This window comes from Taudactylus pleione, unplaced genomic scaffold (assembly GCF_031769625.1).
Source record: "Taudactylus pleione unplaced genomic scaffold, aTauple2 ptg000316l, whole genome shotgun sequence".
NCBI lineage: Eukaryota > Metazoa > Chordata > Amphibia > Anura > Myobatrachidae > Taudactylus > Taudactylus pleione.
In genome coordinates, this window is record NW_028284717.1 from 6,770,923 (window position 1) to 6,793,723 (window position 22,801).

The 22,801-nt window shown below is 43.0% G+C and overlaps 1 protein-coding gene across 1 annotated transcript in view; it reads left to right on the forward strand.

Annotated features, from left to right (window-relative positions):
* Nucleotides 1-371: 371 nt before the first annotated feature.
* ROBO1 (roundabout guidance receptor 1) overlaps nucleotides 372-22,801 on the forward strand; it is a 607,752-nt gene continuing 585,322 nt past the window's right edge. The window contains exon 1 of the mRNA XM_088442732.1: nucleotides 372-411. The gene's annotated coding sequence lies outside the window, so the exon portion shown is untranslated. The remainder of the gene's footprint in view (nucleotides 412-22,801) is intronic.

Consider the following 22,801-nt stretch of genomic DNA (forward strand, 5'->3'; position numbering starts at 1 on the left):
CTCTGCATCATTAAGTTCAGAGGAGAGAGATGACAATGGCTGGGCTGTGCTGTGATCGGAGCTCCCGGCGTCTCCCAGTTAGGGGATGTGTCAGTGACAGGCTGTCACCTGACCCGGGAGCCGGGGAGGAAGCGATCACAGCCGGCTCCTCACACCCTGTGATCAGCTGTGTGGTCTAAATAGACCACACGCTGATCACTGCTAACAAAAAAAATAAAATAAACAACTTACCTCTGTCCAGGGACCTAATATCGGGGCTCCGGTGATTTCCTCCCTCCAGTCAGCTGGTCTCCCGGCTCCTGCACTGTGACCCTGGTCAGCTGCTGCATTAAACAGCTGACCGGGTCACAGTGCAGGATGGGAGAGCAGCTGACCGAAGCCCGGAGGGAGAACATCACCGGAGCAGCGGAGGTAAGTGAAAGTAAAGGGGTGAAGAGGGGGGTTGCCGCGAGGGGGGTGGAATGAATCATTAACTCGCCCCCCCCCCTAATGCAACAGTCTAGATCCGCCCTTGTTACTGACCAGCTATGGCTAGATCTATAGGGATGAGTCCAACTTGCAGGCCCATGGCTTTATTTATGCTAGAAAACCAGCATTGTTGGGTGCACGTATGGCCAACACACAGGGATAAACAAGATGTCAACTACATCCCTTAACCCAGAATAAAAAGGATGATATTTTATCTATCACTCTTTGGTTCACTGGGATAAACCTGGGTGTCAGGAAATAAATATCTGATCCACAGCTGTAGAAACCCAAGGGGGAGCATTTGCCCTTCTGTCCCCTTAACACCATCCCTCCTATGTTCACACATTATTCAGTTTGTAGTTACTGGGTTTTATAAGCCTTAGGGCTACAAATATGAACAAAGATTTTATTGGAGCGCTGCTGCTGCTGTGCTCAACAGGCATCCTTTAAAATAGAACAAAGGGAGGTAAAATGACTTTGTAGAATAATAAAAATATTTGGAGCTATATGAGACTATACATACCGTGAGCGGGCACCTCTTTACCTCTGCATAGATTGTCCACTCTGTATTTGCTGAAAAAGATGCAGTTAATTTACTGCCAATATTGTATCATTTCCAGGCTCTGCATAAGCACTTATCACTGTGAAAGATACTTGGCCGGGATTAAAGTCTGAATAGCGTAGTACTAAAAAAAAAAATATTGTCTCATAGCATAAATGGAAGCCAAGTGGTATTAACGCCATTATAGCATTGTATTTTTACATATTATATTACAATAAAGTTTGAAGGGATAGATTTTTTTAAATCGACTGTTATGGAGCATTTGAAACATTTAACCATGTCCCCAGTGTAGTGTAATGTTCTGTATCCTAAAGAAAACCATAGATCATCGCAAGTCAATGGCTTTATTTTAATGCGTACAGTATATGGGTAAACCTGAAATAGCAATTCAAAGTGTTCCAGGATCAACTAAGGTCATATGGAAAATAACTAAAGAAAAAAAAAAATTCAGGTTCTGAATAAATAAGGAAACATGAATATAAGATCATGTGATACAATGTTGGGCAATAACGTGTGGCCAGCATGGTCTGCATACACTGAGTCTTGCAATGTTTGGAGTTTGCAGAGGAAAACAGCGCTGTTCTTCTACAGAAGCCTGGTTGATGGTAGTAGAAAACTGTATATCAGCCATCATTCCGGAATATCCTAAAGTATAGGGCAGCACAGATGGTGTAATGGTTAGCATTACTGCCTCACAGCACTGAGGTCATGGGTTCAATTCCCACCATGGCCCTACCTGTGCTTGCGTGGGCTTCCTCCGGGTACTCCGGTTTCCTCCAACACGCCAAAAATATACTGGTAGGTTAATTGGCTCCCAACAAAAATTAACCCTAGTGTGTTATTTGTGTGTGTGTGCATGTGATAGGGAATATAGATTGTAAGCTCCACTGATGTGAATGGCCAAATATGCTCTGTAAAGCGCTGCGGAATATGTGTGCGCAATATAAATAACTGGTAATAAAATAAATAAATAAATGCTTGACTTCAGATCTGGTGGCTGGGAAGGCCATGACATATGGCTAACATCAATGCTGCGCTCAGTAAACTCTGGCAATCACGTATTCTATGTGCATGAGGGTTGTAACCCTGGAACACTCTACCTCCCATCTGGAAGAAAATGCTGTAACATGGGGTGAAGATGATGATCACTCAGTATCATTAAGTAGACATTAACAGTCATTTCATCTTCAAAGAGAATGACTACACCCAAACCAGAAATAACGGTAGCCACCAGAGCTCTTCACAAGCACTCAGGGTTCTAGAGTTTAGAACAGATTCCTCATCCTTTTGTCAAGAACATGATGAAGAAGGATTCTTGTGACCATAATACTTTCCTCCTCTTCGATAGTCCATTGACTGCCAACATGCAATGCCAGATGGGATCAGTGGTTCAGACACTGCAAATCATCTATACTATTCTGCTTCTCTGTGTTCTCATTTTACAGTTTCTCAGGAAGTTGCTCGTCTGTTTTGTGGTTTCTACTTTGAAGCATTAAAAGCTACTGTATGATGTTTCATTTATGGGACTAAACAATATTTATAAAGTGATATACAGTATATATGATTGAGAATGGCATGCTCTAAGATGGACATATGCATTTGGTGCAAGGGCGCTTACTGGTGAGATAGGGGGAGGGAACTCAGGAGCTCATTCAGACCCGGACGCTAAGCTGTGCTCTCTCGCAGCTAAAAGGGGTCGGGTATGCAAATGCCGCGATTGCACTGTCTGGTGAATAGACGCCCTCTATGCCTTAGAGAGCGACGGCAGTGAGCGCATGCCGGAGTATAAAGACGCCCACCTTTCTTACATATCACACGTCATCTCCAGGAAGTGTGTGATTAATCCGTGACATCGAGAGCCATCGGAGCTGCACGCAGCACTTGAGGTAGACCCTACCCCACCGCAAGCACTGTGATCACTGCAGACTGAAATACAACCAAGTGACGTGTACAATGACGCTTCCATGCTAATTATGCACACCCATAAAACTCAGTTTGGACGGTCAGACACGCCTGCATTAGCGGCACCACTCCCCTGTTCACAAGCACCTTCCCCTGTTACCACCCACAAACAGCGCTATCTGTCACTCAAAGTAGCGTCCAGTCTGTGTACTACAAGCGCACAATTCCTGGCCGCAGTGACTGGTTCGCACATGCGTACTTTGATGCATACGCATGCGCAGATGTGCAATAATCGCCCATAGCGTGCGTTCGCAGCTTAGCGAGCGGGTCTGAATCAGGCCCTTAGCTCCATGATAACTTTAAGTGGTGATACTGGTGGCACTCATACCAGAAGAAGGACTCTGGAAATTGTCATATGTACGTATATGCAGAGTCAGTAGCCAAACGTGCACTACTGCAGTTGGCATGGTGGGTACGTGGCTTGTACTCCCTAAACCCCCTATCGCCGAATTGGTGCACAGAGAAAAAAAGGCCTCACTCTGCAATGAGGCCTAGCAATGGCGTCTTTCCCCTGAAAGGAGAAAGCTTATTCTATGTGTGTTCACTCAGGTGCAACATTGAATAGAGAAAACCGTCCTACTCATTGGAGAGTCTCATAACATGACACATCTGCATGATACTTAAATAATGACATTATATACCACGACTGAACAGTATGTTAACCATATGCTGGGTGTTTACATTCAGTATACTGAATATTTTCCTGCTGCCTCAAGTTTGTACGGTGGCATTTTGTGAATGTCTGTAATTGCTTGTCACATCGTACATGGTGATATCTTATTGATAATTGATGGCATTTACCTGATGTCTTCTATCACGCATCTGATCAGTAAAAAGCAATTATAGCACTACAGTTACAGTTGCTGGGAAATTAAATCAATCACTCATTTGCATTAACATGTAACAACACAACCTGTGTGGAAATAAACACGTAATGCTCCTTAAAAGAATAAAAACAAATCAACCGATTACTAAACATTTAAAACAATGTTAATGTCAATGTTGGGCCTTATACAAAGTTGTAGGCAAATGAAAATATGCTATGACGCACTTTGCGCAGCACAGTTTACTGGTAGCCTGTGCCGAAGAGGTGGCTCATAATATGTGTACAAGGTCTGTACCGTAATTGGATATCATTCTCAGAGATTAAGCTTTATCTCCAGATAGGCCTTTTCTTGTCAAATAAATGGCTGCACATGTGGGATACTGGGAGTACCCGTGTTCAGTGGGCATCCTCGATGTCTCTTGTCTGCGGCGCCATCTCTCAGGCGATGTATTCAGCAAGATGGCACATGCATATCAATTAAACCTCTTTCTTTGTTATATTAATTATTATACAGTATATTATGAATTATTCCCCAACTTTAACAGAAGGCTATATCACAATTTTAGATCTTTCATTGTGAATAATTTTCAGATTGCATTTTATAATGAATATACTGAAGGTCAAACTTGTGTTTTGATTGTAATAAATGTAGTTGAGTATGATATTGTTATCTTAGTATGATTGATTGATTGATTGATTGATTGATTGATTGATTGATTGATTGATGGGAAGGTATGCCTTTTCAAAACAAAGAGACAATTCATGTTCTTTTCTGATTCACTTATCTGTTAATCCAGAGCCGTAACTAGACTTTTTGGTGCCCTGTGCCAGAAAGAGCATTGGAGCCCCCCTCATTTTTCAAAGGGACATAATACACCTAAAAGTGGGCCATGGCTTCATGGGGAAGGGCCAGGGAAGAGATAGGTGGGGCCAGGAGATGCTGGGGATGAAATAAGAGGAAGCTACAAGCAAGAATGATAATAAACAGAAATTTGCCAGGCCCAAACAGCGCCCCCTGACCTGTGGTGCCCTGTGTGATGGCACCGGCCGCACTACCCTAGCTACGGCCCTGTGTTAATCTATTCCCAAGAGGTGCTTATTACTTGCACTATGACATGGGGTTACATAAAGACAAACTGTAACATAATAATTTTGAACAAAGCACAATAAGGGGGAAATGTAATAGTCTGTGAGGCATTGGAGCAATTCTAGCGAGTCTGCCCAATGTTTTAAAGCAGCAATAATTTAAAAGGCAGAACCAGGTAGATTTTGGCTTTTTAATTATTGCGGCTTTAAAACATCAGGCAGACTCGCTAGAATCGCCCTAAGAGTAAAAATTATGCCGCATGTGGCACATTAATATTAATTATTACAGCTATCCACTCAATTTGTTTAAACGCATATTTTCCAGTTAATAAAAGACGATTAGTAGTTTTTGTTTTCTAACCCTTTATGATTGAAAACAGCATTTAAAAATGATCAACTTCTCTTCAGATGTAAATTGTACAAAGAGCTGCAAAGTTGTTGTAACAATATAGAATAAGAAATAAGTTTTCATGGCTTTCTGTATAGTTCTTTTGTAAAGGCAAACTGTTTTTTCAGACCAATACTTGTTAGATAGAAACATCTTTAATATACACTATGTAGACAAAAGTGATTGGATACCCCAGCATAAGAGAAATGCATACCATTGCACACAAGTTCCAAATGGTCACTAATGTGGTGATTTCGACAAGAAAACGTCGTAGGGAGGCCCATGCACTTGCAGTTCTAGGGAAACAACAAATGTTTTTATCAGGACGACAATGCCACCTGTCATGTTTCCAGGGCGACGCTGGACTGGTATACAGAAAATTCGGTAACCTGGATGGACTGGTCAGCTCAGAGTCCAGATCTTAACCCCATTGAGAACCTCTGGGACAAATTGGAGCATCGGGTGCATTCTAGGCCGACTCGACCTTCTTTAGTGTCACAGACAGTTGGTCACTGTACTTAAGGCTGAATGGTAAAACATACCACCTGGTGTTGTCTAGGGGCTTGTGGACAGCTTGCCAGTCTGCAGTAATCACTGCACGGGGTGGGCCTACAAAGTACTGATGTCAATAAAATCTTGTTGATGTATTTGCTATCAGTGTCTACATGGTGTACAGCTAATGGATTATATATATATCATACATGGGATGTAGTTTGGAAGCCGACGGTTTAAATGCCGACCGCCGGCTTCCAGACTTTCTAATCCCGGCGTGGTACTAATGACAGGTTTCGAAAACTCGACGCCTGTCATTAACCAGATGCCGGAAGACCGACGCCCGGCATACCGAACGAAGGTAAGCCGGGCGGCGGCAGCCGTGGGGGGGGGAGGGTTAGGTTAGGGGCTCCCGAGGGGACTTAGGGTTAAGCACCCCCCTAGGAGGGTTAGGTTTAGGCTAGGGGGAGGGATGGTTAGGGTTAGGCACCTCCAGGGGGAGGTTAGGGTTAGGCACCCCCCCGGGAGACTTAGGTTTAGGCTGCAGGGAAGGGGGGGTTAGGATTAGGCACTTAGAGGGGGGACTAGAGTTAGGCACTTGGGAGGGAGGTTAGGGTTAGGCACCCCTAAGGGAGGGTTAGGGTTAAGGGGGGGAATTAGGTTAGCGATACTTACCTTAGGGACGATCTGGATCTTCACCCTTGCCGGGCTGCCGCTTTCGGGATTTGAACCGCCGGCCCTGCGTCCGGCGGTAATACCTACCAATTATTTATATATATATATATATATATATATATATATATACATAATTTTTTTACTACCATAAAGCGAAAGAAAAGTTAATAACTATAGTTGCAAATCATCATATCTGAATGAACACAAAAGCGTTACATCCATATACTGTATTTTCTGTGTGTGTGCATGACTGGTACATTGAGCTTATTACATATTGATCAATAGCAGAGGCAGCATTTTAATGAAGTCAAGGCCTAATGAAAGATAAGGATGTTGTGCAAACAATGAAAATTATAAATTCAAAGAAAACCATAATTATATTTTAAATCTGATAAAAATGATGCAGGGAACAACAGATACATTAGTCATTATCGGCTTGCGTTCACAAAACCATGCTACAATAACATGGAAATGATATTCCCTATTCACGCACAAAAAAATCACTGAGGCCCTGCCAAGTTTTTGCTGGAGCAGAAAATGTTTTCCTGAGTCCAGACAATGCTTCTAACAGCGCTATCACTGCAATAATAATAAAACTGACAGAAAGTCACCAATACCTCATCCTACAATAGAATATCAGTGACCATTTAATAGGAGGAAAAAAATGCCATTAGAAGTGTTGCTTTTATTGAGGATCTAAGCTCTTTACCACAACAAATGTAACACCGAAAAAGGAAAACGGTGAAAGATAAACTTGTCATAAAAATAACGAATATGGTGTGCTTAGCAATCTCTCATAGACTGCTGCAATGAGAGGTCAAACATCTGCGATTTGCAGTAGCAGTCTTGGTTCGACTTTCAGCAGAAGCCACGAAAATAGATCATTGTTTTTAATAGGCCTGGGCTAAAAGACTGAATGCATTCCCTTTTGGCTCAAATTTAACATAATATCTTGTTGTTGTGTAACGCTTTTGGCTAATAACATTGGCAATCATTTAAACAGGATAGCGTTTTTATTATAGACCCTGGACCAACAGGGATCCAAAGATACAAAGGAAGTTAGTCGATGACAATCAAAAAAAAAAAACAAAGCTGTTTGTGAGCTGTGCCCAGATGGAAAATGATCATGGTTAATCATATCCAAGACTATTTTGCTGAATTATGCACAGAAGAGGGTTACAATTCATGTGATGATCCATCCATGGGTTCCAGGATTTGTTCAATAAAGGACACAACCACAGGCGGATTAAATATTCAAAACCCATAGCACCAAAGCTAAAAAAAAAAAAATAATAATTGTACATGAAATTTCATACAAATAGCATTTTCGCTAGAGGTATCGATGGCTTGTGTCACTTTGTAATGTCATTTAGGGGGCAGATACAGTATGTAATGTGCTGTATGATGAGCAGCAATATTTGGTAAGGTATGCAGTGCAGTACATGTATCATATTCAAAGGATATTGTTTTTGGTGGGGTTTGTTTCTTCTCATTTTTATCATTTTTGCCTACATAGATGATTTCATGTTTCCCAATTCTGAAGTGGTTCAAAACTTCAAACATGGTCTTCATGATTATATTTTCACCAGCAACCGATTTGCAATTTTTTTTTTTTCCCCTGCTAAAAACTAGTGTGGAACTTATGTCATACCACCCAGTAGTAGGGGTAGATTTATTAAAGTTTCTAAAGTGCAAAAGTGGAGGTGTTTCAATTAGCAACCAATCAGAATTTAGCTCTCATTTCTCTATCGCATTCTAGAAAATAATAGTCAGAATCTGATTGTTTGCTATGCCAACACCTCCACTTCTAAAAAGGTTTGATAAATGTCACCCTAATTCATTACCATTACAGATCATCAACTGCCGTTTTGCTATCTTAGAGGAGTGTGAAGTTTTATTCTATATTTTATGGTCTAGATTAAGTTCTTTCTTAACGGGGTTTTCCAGATTCAGGCCACTGTAAGTAACTATTTTCCTTCACATCTTCTTGGGACTTATATTAAATGTATTTATATTTTCCAATTTACACCTGTGTTGTATTTTATTTTTTATTTTTTTTAACAAAGCTTTTATATCATTAAGGCAATTTTGTTTATTTTAAAGATCCTTTCTATTTGAGATGAGTGGTTTGGTTTTGCTGAAAATGGAACACACCCAAACCTTGGGGTTCCGAGTCAAAACGAGTCCCTGCTCAGACTATTTTGGAGCTTTGAGTAGAACCGATACCTGACCCATGTCTTTACCGCATGTTCGGAACTTGGATCTAAAAAACGGATCTTGCGTATTTTGGATTGCAGGTACAGTAACTCCCTCCCTTGTTATTTCAGGTGCTATGAGGTTGTGGGAAATGACTGGAAATGAATGTTATTGATGTGAATAATACCATAGGAACAAAAACAGGTGCAAGTTACATGATTTTAGCTGTTTTTATATATTTTTTTTTAAGACATCCAAAACTAACACTGAACCAAAATATTTTAGGCTTGTTTTGGCGAAACCAAAACACGATGATAATTTAGAACCAAAGCACGGGGGTCTACTCTGCACACATCACTACTCTCTATGACACAGCTCAGCTCTCGTCTGTGCATTGGAAACAATTGTATCACCCCCCCCACCAGGTGCTTCATGTTGCATGCAAGAGCAACGAAAAAGAGATAACTGTAAAACACATAAAGAAAAATGTTGAAAAACAAAGCAGTTTAAGTTTAAAATTGCAGGAGGTCTTTACCAGCCCAGGCATTCAATTTGTCTGCAGTTGGAAAATCTCTTTAACTTTTGTCTTACACAATGTTTAATAAGCCTTCATTGTCCTCCTGTGAAGAATCCTATTTACAGGATTTGGAGTGATACATGGCATGGTAGATTGATGTTATACTGTATGAAAGGAAGAACGCACAGTTGTTATATAAATAGAAGCCCCTTCTATATTTTCACATGGGCACTGACATTTGCAACGAACATCTGCAAAATCTACTGGCTGCTTCCTGCAGATCACCAGGGGGAATTTATTGACCAATAATAGGGAAAAATGTTCATGATCTGTCTACGTTTGTCTTGTTGAGAACAGTCGATTATATGCTGCACCTGGAATTTTAAGCATGATAAAGTGTCTCGGTTTCCAGTTTTCCCCAAAAGCAGCTTAGCATGGAGAAAAAGTGTGAAAGCGATCATTCTACGGGTGCTGTAATGGTATACTGTACGCCCTGCAGAAGACTGTTTATACTCGATATTCAGCCACAATGGAATATGGCACACACAGTGTAGATTAAATGACAGGCTGTCAAAAAATATGAGGAATAGTGTATATTTACCTAAAAGATGGATATTCCACATTTGGGGTATTATCCTTTGTGTGGTATCTTTACACTCTGACAGTTATTTGGCAGAGCTAAGCAATGAGTCCTATGTCTAAGAATTACAACAGCTGCTAAAGTATTAGATTAGAACACCCGGGCTTCACTGTAAACGTCCCATGCTAGCAGTCCCGGGGGGGCTGAGTTAGCTATCCCCTGATGTAACATAGATTGTGAAGGAAAGCTTCAGCAAGTTCCCCTCATTTAGCCAGTGTTCTGCTAACGCTAAATGATTTCCTGAATTGTTTTTTTTTTATATTGTAATGTCTGGCAAAGCCTGCCATATTGTTCTGTAGAAGTATAGTGACAAATATTATCCTTGTTTATGAGTGTTTTGTTATATATATATATATAAGAACTGTTAAGCATAAAATATACAAATTAAATAAAATGTGCTTTATGTAAAATCAATTAGATAGATAGATAGATAGATAGATAGATAGATAGATAGATAGATAGATAGATAGATAGATGCCCATATGGTGTAATAATAAAATTGGACTTTTCAATGTAAGCACATACTAAATCCATGCCATAACAGGGTACTAGTGCGCGCTGGGCCGGGCTCTCTGTACCCTACATATTTCATGTCATGACGTCAAGAAGAGGGCGCTGGGACTAGGAAGAAGCTGAGCACCGGGTGAGTCCTAATGATGCTCCGGCCGCCTCTTCAGGCTGCAAGCACCCTGCAAGCCAAATATATGGGTCCTCAGGGCAAGGAGGCCACTGCCCCCTCAGCCTAGAACCCTGGCCAGCAGAACTGCTATTCCCTCCTAGTTACGGCCTTGTGCTAAATAAAAAGACAATTTTTATCTAGTGTGATGTATCATGTATCACATATACTATGTGGTACAACCCGTCCCCTAGTGCATGTATACCGCCTTTAAAAATGCCGGTATGCTTGAATACTTACCTACCGAGACAGCTCTTACGAGAAGTTCTGACTTCGGGGTTAACGACCATGGAGTCCTATTGCACAGCCTTTGGCCAAGTAGTTCCGATATCTTTTGTGGAAAACCTCATTTTTGTGGTGTTTTATTGCATTTTTATTGATACATCCCACCTGTAGGGTGTTTTGGAGGAGATCATCTGTGTTCTACCTGCATCTGGAACATGAAGCCGGTAACCTATGACAGCAGGAAGTCACTGCAGTGTTATTGAGCTATTTTACTTGTACACCATTTACTTACAGTATCTTTTGCACTTAGGGTCTGATTCAGACCCACTCGCTGGTCTGAAGGGCGTTTTTTTTTTTTTCTTCAGTCCGGCCTTCAGGCCACTCGCTAAGCTGTGGGTGACCACAGCTTTTGCAAGCAGCCAGGTGATGGTCACGATGGTCGCGACCATCGGGGCTTGCGACGAGACCCTTGTGGTAGGGTCTTGTCTGCCGCAAGCCCCAGTGAGCTTCCGGCTCTAATAGAACCGGAAGCACACTACTGACAAAACTCGTGATGTCAGTAGGGCCACCCCCAAACGGCAGGCGTTCCTTTGGGAACGCCTTCGCTTGGCCAGCCACCCCCCTGTCCCGCCTACAAAACGGGGCGAGCTGTCGATCAACATCAACAGCCGCACCATTTGTAGTAAGCCCCGGAGCGAGAGAATGTCTCTCTCGCTCCGGGGCTTGCGCACGCAGAGCATGCGCACTGCCCTGCCATCGACTCGCTTGTGAGCGCAAATCGCTTGCGAGCGGCTCTGAATCAGGACCTTAGTGCAGTAATAGAACATCCTGCACTGTAGCAATGTTGGGCTTCTAGGATGCTTGCCTACTAATCTGCATTTGACATGAGAGAACCAGAATTACAGGATTAGCACTAGACTCCTAACTGTGCTTCACATATATCATAGCTCCCAAAAATCTTTGAGCGTCTGTAAGATTCATAAGAACTGCAAGCGATGAGTATATTCCAGAACAGCTCTTATCATAACTCATGCGACTGTGATATATGGAAAAAAATCAAGAACATTCAGGTCTTAAGAGACACACAATTCATTAGCGTACTATTGCTTGGATAACCTATAGCCATAGTTCTTAACATTTTTGGCATTAGTGCCCATATGTAACTAAATCTGTGCTCTTTATGCTGGATACAAACATCAGTGTTATGTACCTTTTGTTATGTGTATATTTTATATTACTGAGTGATGACAGGAAGCATAATCCTGACTTTCTAATGAGTAATAAATAAATCAGGACTCAGCATACAATATACATACTGCCCCTGTAATATGATTCTGTACATTCGTATTGAGAGCCTTTTAAATATATCTTGCTTACTATATGGAGCTTGTTAGCTGTTTGTATTATTAGGAGCAGGGCTGTAACTAGGGGTGTACGAGCAGTGCCGCAGCACAGAGTGTAGGGCTCTGTAGGCGGTATAGTCGCTGCCCCCGTCACTGCATCTAGCTAGCACCTGGAATGGCACCCTTCAGCCAGTGTCCCAGCTGCCCTGCCACCGGAGAGTTCCAGTGGCAATTAGTCTACTACACGTGGTATGCTTAAACAGTTCTTAGATTTATTATATATCAGGCAGAACAACAGGTAGAATGCGACACAGGGAATTGCACAGGTGTAACAGCAGTAGATGTAATACACTGTTTGTGGTACCCAGGAGCTCAGGGTACATTTGGACATTATAGTGAACTGGGCCTGATCATGTTATAACACCGGTGTATGGTAGCACTTGTGGTCCAGTGTACAACGGTGGTGGTATAGTGTACTTGCTGGCATAAATCAGGGGACTGTAGGGTTATTTGGTGGTCCGACCTGTCCTCACAACCTTGTGGAGTAAAAATGCGCAGTAATGCATGTCAGCAGTGAGACTTCTCTTAGCTGAGTCCTGGCGGGTCCTAGTCACCAACTGCTTTCTCCTACATGGATACCGCTGGAGTGAGGCAGTGCAGGAGTGCACTCCTTGCAACTCCCTCCTCCCCCCACTCACTCAAGACTGCCATCCATCACAGGACACAACATGAGCATCATATCACATTTGACAGCTCTTTGCTGTAAGGAGGGAGAGGCATTTTAGACATTTTGCAAAAGAAAGCATCAACATTTTGAATATGTTGCAGTCCACATTCCGGCAAAAGAAAAATTGAGCATGAGAAAGATAAACTGCACTGACTAAAACATTCTTAGTCAGATCCCTGATAAAGGCAGTGGTTCTTTCACTTCCTTCCCTCACAGTTGGATACGCAATACTTGATACATTCACACTTTTCAGGCATATGTCTTGGAAATCAGGATGAATATGCTTCCACTCCCGTTAATCATAGGTTGGTTTTGGATCTTGAAGTCTCTGAGGTACATAGCGAACAAGTCCAGAAAACTCCCCACAAAACTTCCTAAGAGGTTACCCCATGTTGCTCCTCATGGAACTCCTGTTCCTTGAATGGTTGTGTAATTTTGTTATTTCACTCTTCTCTTCTTTCAGCTGCAAGCATATCCAGCAGCACAGGTCTCTGTGGCTGTATAACATTCCTGTTAACATTAACTAAAGTAGTCTTGTGAAACATAACATACTGTGATAGTATTTTTCTCTTGATAAAGTCCCATAAATGATAGTCTTTGATCTAATCACAGTATACAAGCATGATACAATCAACGGACTTGAAATCAAGTTCGTGCCTTCTTTCCTTGGGTACATGAGTGAAGGCTCTACGTCCAAACACACGTAGATGGCTGATATCTGATAATATTTTTTTACTGTCCATGCTTCCAATGGTGACATCTCCTTGACTACTACTGTAGATTATGATTTTTTTAGGTAAACTTCTGTTCTTATTGCTTCAGAGCCAAATATCTTATCAAGATTTGAATCACTCAGCATAGCTCTGGTACTCTCAACTATTGTTCTGTTAGCTCTTCCACTGACACCATTTTGTTCTAGTATATAGGCAATAGTTAGCTGATGCTGGATGCCATTTTCTCTTAAGTACTTGGCTAGTTCCCTATTCTCATATCATCCACCATTATCAGAGCTTCTGGCCTGTTTGGTTTTCAAAGAGATTCTTGAACACATTGTTTTTGTTCTTCCTGAAGTTTTCATTGGGAATATGACTGTGGAGGAGGAGGGACCTGCTTGCTGGCACAAGGTAAGTGTACTATGGATGCAGGTGTGCAGGTGGGGCCTCCCTGGACCCAGGGGCCGGTGTGCACAGCACACCCAGCACCCATTGTAAATACACCACAATGTAAAGGGTATATATTTGTTAGTATTGGGTAGCTGCAGCAATAACAGTCCCTCTCCAGTTGTGCACAACACACCGACCCTTTGCTAACTGGACTCTGTATCTCTATGGCAAACTTCCATGCAGAGTAGTTTTCGACACCTGTTAGTTTTCAAAAAGACATACTGCTCCCTGCACTGTACTTTTCTATCATACTCAGGGTCTGTCAATAACCACTCAGATCCTCTTATTCCATCTTGTCTGTCACTTTGTTGACCTCGATATCAGTGTATACCACACCAGCAGTATCTGGACATTCGGCACTGGTTTTATGCACGGTGACGGCCTTGTTATAGATCTCACTTCTGTTAGTCTGGTGACAAAAAAGATGTTTAATCTTGGGAAGATGGTCACTGCTAGCATGGTTACTGGGCCCGTAACCTATTAGCAGAGTTGGTGATGACAGCAGGTTATAGTGTACTGCAAACTGTTACAATGATGTTCAAGCAGAATTTGCTGGGAGCAGTTCTCCAGATGAATTGATACACCAGAGTATAATATAACTGGCCAGTATGTCAGTGATGTTGATTAGATGTATCACGCAGTAGTTGGTGCTGGTGGTGGTTACTCCATGCATGATATGCTTAACCAGTTCTTAGACTTATTATATATCAGGTAGCATGTGACACAGGGAATTACACAGGTGTAACAGCGGTATATGTATAGTAACACACTGTTTGTTGCAGCCAGGAGCAGAGGGCATTGCTGGGCATTATAGTGTGACGGGCGTGATCGTGGTTCGGACACTAGCACTGGTGGTCTAGTGTACGACGGGGGTGGTATAGTGTACTTGTAGGCATACAGCAAGGCACTATAGGGCTCGTTGGTGGTTAGTCTCCTGGTCTGACCTGGGGAGTAATTACGTCTGGATATGCCACACATGTACAGTAGAGCTACTGTATGGAGCCAGCGGGCCATACTGGGACTGTGCTGTGCACTGAAGATATCAGTGATATCTCCTACATTACAGCAATGCTGAATGGGTCTGTTTCTAAAAGCAGCAAAAACTATGGTTTCCGCATGTTTAAGAGTCCTATTCAGCTTGATGAATTAGCCCCCCCTAGACTTGTATTCACCAACTTCGTCAGCTAGTCACTTGCAGCGCTGTTCCCTTCTCATTCTTCACCAGAAATATTTCTTTTTTGATTGATGGAAGCAATTTTTTCTATCTTCATTAAAGAATCTATTTCATAGCTATACTCAAACTAATTACAGAATATTAGAACATCAGTTCAGTGATCCACATCGCTACAGAGTCGCTCATATGTTTTCACTAAAGATATAATTAGAATATTATAGTATATGAGATGCGATGTATTTCTTTTTAATTTAGTGTTAAATAATAAAACTTCCCTCTGACATAGGGATATGGGACCTGATTCTGAGTTGGGCGCAAGTATAAATGCGGACGGGTCTCACGGATATCTTCAAACTGCGCACCGCAGAGAGTAATTGCGCATGTTCCATAACAGGAATCGGTATGTAATACCACCGGCCGCATGGCCGGCAGTTCGATTCCCGGCAGCGTCAGGCAGACAGATGAAGAGATCCCGGCAACGGCAGCCCGACAACGCTGGAAATCCCGATCATCCCCAGGTAAGTATGAACTAACCTAACCTCCCCCCCTAACCCTCCCTTAGGGGTGCCTAACCCTAACTTTCCCCCAAGTGCCTAACCCTAATCCCCCCTCTAAGTGCCTAAACCTAAGTCCCCCAGGGGTTGTGCCTAACCCTAGCCCTCCCTCCCCCTAGCCTAACCCTAACCCTCCCTCCCCCTAGCCTAACCCTAACCTCCCGGGGGGGTGCCTAACCCTAAGTCCCCCCCCGGGAGCCCTAAACCTAACCCTCCCCCCTGCGGCTGTCCGCCCACGGCGCCAGGCATCCCTTCGATCAGGATGCCGGGCGCCGGTCTCCCGGCATCGGTGAACTGAGCGGCGTCTACATCTAGACGCCGGTCATTTCACCCTCGCCGGGATATGACAGTCGGGAAGCTGGCTGTCGGTATAATGTCAGCCGGCTTCCCGATTGTATCCCCCGTAACATGCTTATTCATACGGAGTGCAGATGGAGAGATTCACCCACTAACTCTCTTTGCGTTAAATGGATATTTCTGTGCGGCAACTGGGTGATTACTGTGGGATCGCATGGAACAGATCTGTCTCATGGGAGCCTGGCGGATCCGAGGGCGATGCCTCCGTGCTCCGTCCCATCTTCACAGACACCACATTTTATGTGCGTTTAAACCCATAGATTCCAGCATACTGCACGGAATCTATGGGTTAATTTGCGTTAACCCATGGTTCACCACACAGGATTATTCGAGTAGCTCCGGGCATGAAACACAGAGCTATTCCCAGCACCTAAGTAAATTTCCCCCTTTGGGGTATACTTACTAAAGTGTGGGTTTTTATAAGTGGAGATGTTACCCATAGCAACCTATCAAATTCTAGAAGATCATAGCTAGAATCTAATTAGTTGCTATGGGCAACATCTCCACTTCTAAAAACTCTCACTTAGGGGTCTATTTACAAAGCAGTGTTAGGAGACATAGTGAAAAGTGATAAGAAAGTGTTAAGGTGTCAGCCAATCAGCTCCCAACTGCCACTTCACAGGCTGTGTTTGAAAAATGACAGGAGCTGATTGGCTGGCACATTATCACTTTCTTATCATTTTTCATTCTGTCTCCTAACACTGCTTAGTAAATAGACCCCCTAAGTAAACATACCCCTTTGTGTCACTTTCTCTCCTGTACTGCTGCAAATCCCTTGAAGCCTAGAGGTCAGAGTCAAATTCATCTTACAATGACTGAATAATGTTTATTTTTATTTATATGCTTTTATTCTCCTCTTTTAAACTTTACCCAATAATCACTTATGTTGCATTTATCTATGATCTGTATTTAATTTTATAATCCATTATTGTCTGTCAGTGCACTGAATAATGTGGATGTTATTAAAATAAAAGAAATTGAAGTGAAGAGGGTAATTCCTGCGGCCTTTTTGAAGACTTTGTCTAGCTAAGTAAAATAAATAGCTTTAATTTCCATCTCTTTCTTGAACCCTGTTGACTACAAGCTCCTAATTGACTTTCCTGCATTCCAGCTTATGTCTGCAATGTATCCAGAGTACATCGGCTGCCAGCTTACTATTATCTCACTAATGTTCTTTTCAGTTCCCTCTTAATAAAAAGATTCCCCCACACTTTGCCAATTACAACTTCATTTTACATGCTTGCATTATGTTCTATTGTATTGTATTGTTGGAAATCCCACGCATGTTTTATACTGTGCAATTAAAACCTTTGCTGATCTTGAAATCGTGGCTATCAACGTCAGTACTGTATATTTGCCAGCAACCAGGCAAAATTAGATAATAACGAAAATCCACGGTGTATAGACATTTTTGTGCAGAAGCAACTAATCAGTATGCTATATGGACCCATGTCTGTGGTTTTATTACAATATTTGTATTACGCTTTGTACGGAATCGGTATGAATTACCGCTGACCCCTGGCCGGCGGTTCAAATCCCGACAGCGCTTAGCCGACAGAGGAAGAAATCCCGATCGTCCCTAGGTAAGTATTCACTAACCTAATCTACCCCCTAACCCTAACCCTCCTTTAGGGTGCCTAACCATAACCTTCCCCCCCTGTGCCTAACCCTAATCCCTCCTCTAAGTGCCGAAACCTAACCCCCCCTTCCCCTACGCCTAAACCTAAGTCCTCCGGGGGGGTGCCTAACCCTAATCTCCCCCCGGGGGTGCCTAACCCTAACCCTCCCTCCCCCTAGCCTAACCCTAATCTCCCGGGGGGGTGCCCAACCCTAAGTCCCCCCCGGGAGCCCTAAACCTAACCCTCACCCCCGCGGCTGTCCGCTGCGGCGCCCGGCATCTGCTCGATCGGGATGCCGGACGCCAGTCTCCCAACGTCGGTCAAATGACAGGCGTCTAGGTTTAGACACCTGTCATTCGTCCCTAGTCGGGATAACAATGTCTGGAAGCCGGCGGTCAGCATTCCGTCCGCCGGCTTCCTGAACGTATACCCTTTGTACTGCTCACTGTTGTACATTCTATCTATGCCGTCTACTGTATTGGTTTTTATGTTACCTCTTGTGATGCCTAACAAATAAAAGATAATAATAATTATAGAAGATTTTACCAGACTTGTTTTTTGACACCGATGTTACCTCACTGATATTGTGGCTGAGGGGCCTATTCATCATCGAAGGCCGTATGGATTAAGAATTAATCTCACTGCAAGGGATACTTAAGTATCCAACTTGCAGTGGGGGACACATGACACCAGAGCAATTCATCATTGCTCCGGTGAGGGGACAACTTCTCCGAAAAGCAGCTGTCCCCTCGGTTAGTATCGCAGCTACAAATGTAGCTGCGTTACTTACCTGCTCCTCCTCGTCCCGGCTACGCATGCGTGACCTAGGAATGCCGGGAAGGTAGTGAGGAGGCAGCGGAGAGATCCGCTCAGATCCCTCTTTGCATCCCCAGAACTCCTTCCCATAGGAAGGAGCAAGGATCCAAGAACAAGCACCGTCTGAAGACGGCACTTGTTCTCGGCAGCAAACTCTGTTTTCAGAGTTTTCTGAATACCAAGAACCCCTGATGATGAATAACGAATGCGGAAACTATCATTTCCGCATGGTTACCGGGCCATTTATCGGTTGATGAATAGGCCCCTGAGTTTGAATCGGACACAATGGCAATGTTTACATTAGTTGCCAATTTTATTTGTGACTGTACATGCATCTAATCCACAGAGAGTCGCACAATGCACGTATGCCATGGTGTCTATGCAGAATGGGTTGAGCTGCACGGACTCTGGAATGTATTGGCCGTTCCTGGGCAGTGACTGGGAGTTGGCAATGCAGGCACATGTAGATATTCCGTCTTATGGGCGTTATGGGGTATGGGGGTGAAGTGGGTGAGTCACATGAGTGATTTTGATCTCAGAAGATTAACAGGGTACACTGGAGGCCATAATCAGATTCTTACAAAGATTCTGCACCCGCAGCGGCTCCTGCCCTTTTAAAAAGCGGAACGCTAATGCCTCTATGCACATCATAGTGATTATGCATCGCATCGCCCCACTTTTCTGTGCGTGAGAGCAGCCATCATAATCGGTACGAGCACTTACACCTACCTCATGCTGACTGCAATAGATCCATCTGGACAAGGCGTCCCCTCGTCATCAGCAGGACTCAGGATATTACAGAACTCCGGCTACATGCCCACAGAACACTTCTCTTCCATGTGCAGGCCCAGTTGTAGCCTGGTTGACACCCAGAAATCACTATTTTGCATACAGACAAGAACACACGAAACGCTTCCAACTCAGAGATGCACATAGATGTGTATATTCTTCAGGGCACATGCGCAGTTTGCTAAAACTCACCAGCTGCGGCCACATATAGACCTGCATGCCACTCAGTATCTGGCTCTTTATCTTCCTCCTGGACATACCCTGTCCCAGGTCATTGTACTTCCACTGAACGCTGCATGTACAGAAAAAAGACCCTTTTGGTATTGTCATGTCTAAAACTCTAAGGGGTCTATTTACTAAGCAGTGTTAGGAGACAGAGTGAAAAGTGATAAGGTGCCAGCCAATCAGCTCCCATCTGTCATTTTTCAAATACAGCCTGTGAGATGACAGTTGGGAGCTGATTGGCTGGCACCTTATCACTGTCTTATCACTTTTCACTCTGTCTCCTAACACTGCTTAGTAAATAGACCCCTAAATCTATTGACAACATCATGTTCCGCTCAGGTCATGTGGTCACAGCCACTGGGCATCTCAGCGTGACTCTTCATGTGTTCCATATCCTATTAAATCTTCTCACCGCCTACCTGCCCCCAACTGTACCTGTGGTGTTTTTGCTATGTTATTACTGGGGCTAATTTCTAACAGCTTCTGTTTGGTTTATTGTACATGATCACTGGGAATCTACTGCAGTATGTCTGTTCCAATATTCATACATGTATGTTTTTCTGTTCAAAAACATGACTGCCTGTACTAATATTTAGTCCAGCATCCGGTCATAAGGTCGACAGTAACCATGTCAATATTCATAATGTCCACACACAATGTCGACATTAGAATGTTGGCATGGTTCAACCTGTCGACAGGCACCATGTCGACAGCTTAAACTGTTGCTGTGTAAAATGTCAACAGTCTGAGGATGTTGTTAGGGTTTGGCGCTGACGGGAGGGTTAGGGTTAGGCTGCAGGGGGGTTGGGGGTTAAGCGCTAGGTAAGGGTCAGGGATTAGGATTAGGGATAGTGGGAAAATATTCACCGGAACACTGCTGCAGAGACATCTCCCCCAGAAATGATCTTGTGTGCGCACATTTAGATTTGCATGTCCCTCATTATCAGATATTTCTAACTCTATTGCTTCGTCTGAGTTATCTGTGTAAACTATTATTAGTTTGTCAGGCTTGTAGTTATTACTTCATTATATAGATTTCTCTGTAACTCTGGGAACTTCCTTCTTTCCTCTTCTATTTTCCTTTCGGCATTCACTGCTGTAATTGGGAGGTTTGTACATTTTTCTTCCATCTCCTGCGCTGTTTACATTTCATTTATCGTTAAAACCTACAGCAGTTCTGTATTAATGGAGCACCTGTAGCAAAATATATCCAGTTGTTGTTGGTGCTTTCTGCTCACCTTACTTGTTTTATGAAAAAGTTTAACTTTATCAGCTGGTCTTTCTGCTCTTCACTGAATTCCCCATATACCAGTGTGGGGTGTCTAATTTACTATACAGGTAGACTAGAGCTGTAGGTTGATTTAGCACACAAGCGGACGAAGCTCAGTCACGTGTATGCTAACCCTCTGCTCGCTTATTTTGTAAATATATTGCACAGATATACCACAGAGGCAGGAACAAAAAAAACAAAATACAAAAATAGTAACCATAACACACAATAATACTCTGGTGATGTGATGAGCATGCATGTCATCCAGCCTGTAGTTACAGCCAGCCTATGCCAACTCTGTCAGTCAGCTGTCACCCTTTGCTGACTATGGGGGAGCTGTATAAAGCCTCCTAAATAGTGGAGAAATTGTCCATAGCAACCAGCTTCTAGCTAGGTTTTATAAAGTACATTCTATAACATGATTGGTAGAAGCTGATTGGTTGCTGTTGGCAACATCTCAACTTGTCCACTCTTTAGAAGGCTTGAAACATCTCCCCCTATATCATTTATTGTCTTGCTGAGATTTTATCCAAAGGTTCTACACCGAGTCACAGAGGAACTCCCACTTTCACTCACATGATGACACACAGGGATGCAGTCATATTACGGCTGTTGGACTCCCGGCATTGAAACCCAGATGCGGGACTAAACATAGGAGTCAAAATACCGATGTCAGTTTCAGAACGACGCTGGAAACCAGACAGCCGCAAGCACACCTTAGATGCGAGCTGCCGTGGGGGGGGGGTTAGGTTTAGGCACCACTGGGGTGCGGGTTAGGCACTAAGGGCTGAGGGGGGAGGGTTAGATTTAGGCACTTGCAGGAAGGGTTAGGGCGCGGGTTGGGGAGTCAGGGTTAGGGAGCAAGAAAGGAGGATTAAAGTGAGAAGGGGGTAAGGTTAGTATACTTACCCGACTCCTGGCAGGATATCGAGCATCGGAATGATGCTGTTGGCATTTTGAAAGAAGGTATCCCAACTGCCGGTGTTTCATACCGATTCCCCTACACATAATAACTGACACATAAGCCTGCACATAATAACTGACACACAAGCCTGCACATAATAACTGACACACAAGCCTGCACATAATAACTGACACACAAGCCGGCACATAATAACTGACACACAAGCCTGCACATAATAACTGACACACAAGCCTGCACATAATAACTGACACACAAGCCTGCACATAATAACTGACACACAAGCCTGCACATAATAACTGACACACAAGCCTGCACATGATAACTGACACACAAGCCTGCACATAATAACTGACACACAAGCCTGCACATGATAACTGACACACAAGCCTGCACATAATAACTGACACACAAGCCTGCACATGATAACTGACACACAAGCCTGCACATGATAACTGACACACAAGCCTGCACATGATAACTGACACACAAGCCTGCACATGATAACTGACACACAAGCCTGCACATAATAACTGACACACAAGCCTGCACATAATAACTGACATACAAACCCATACATGATAACTGACTCACACACCCGTACATGCTAACTGACACACAAAAGCAAAAACATTATTTTCATTATCTTTGGTAACAATTCTGTCCAGGATGATACTCAGTGGGGAACTCTCTATTGTCTTTATCTAGTCATAACATTTCTGAATCTTTAACTGCTGTATTATATTTAATTTGATGGCATAATGATAAATAATAAGTCTTGCGCTACTTGCATTTCCAATAGCTATAAAAGCTATATAAGTAGGGACTGTAGAGAAGTGGACAACACATATAAAAACATTTAAAAAAAAGATTTATTTTTTTTAAGACAATGTTGTTGGAATGGGGCCCTCCCCTTTCATTAAAACTAAAAACAAGGAGGTCATTAATTTCTACAGCAGCTAGTACTGAAATGCATACAGTACTTATTTAATTTAATTCACCTAATTCAGAGACACAATGGCAAGTTTTTTTTATAAATATTGGAGAATGTTAAATATGCCTTTTATGAGTAGGCGCACTTATATCAAGTGAGAGATTGTTATTTCTATAACGTTGGTTTACGCAGGTA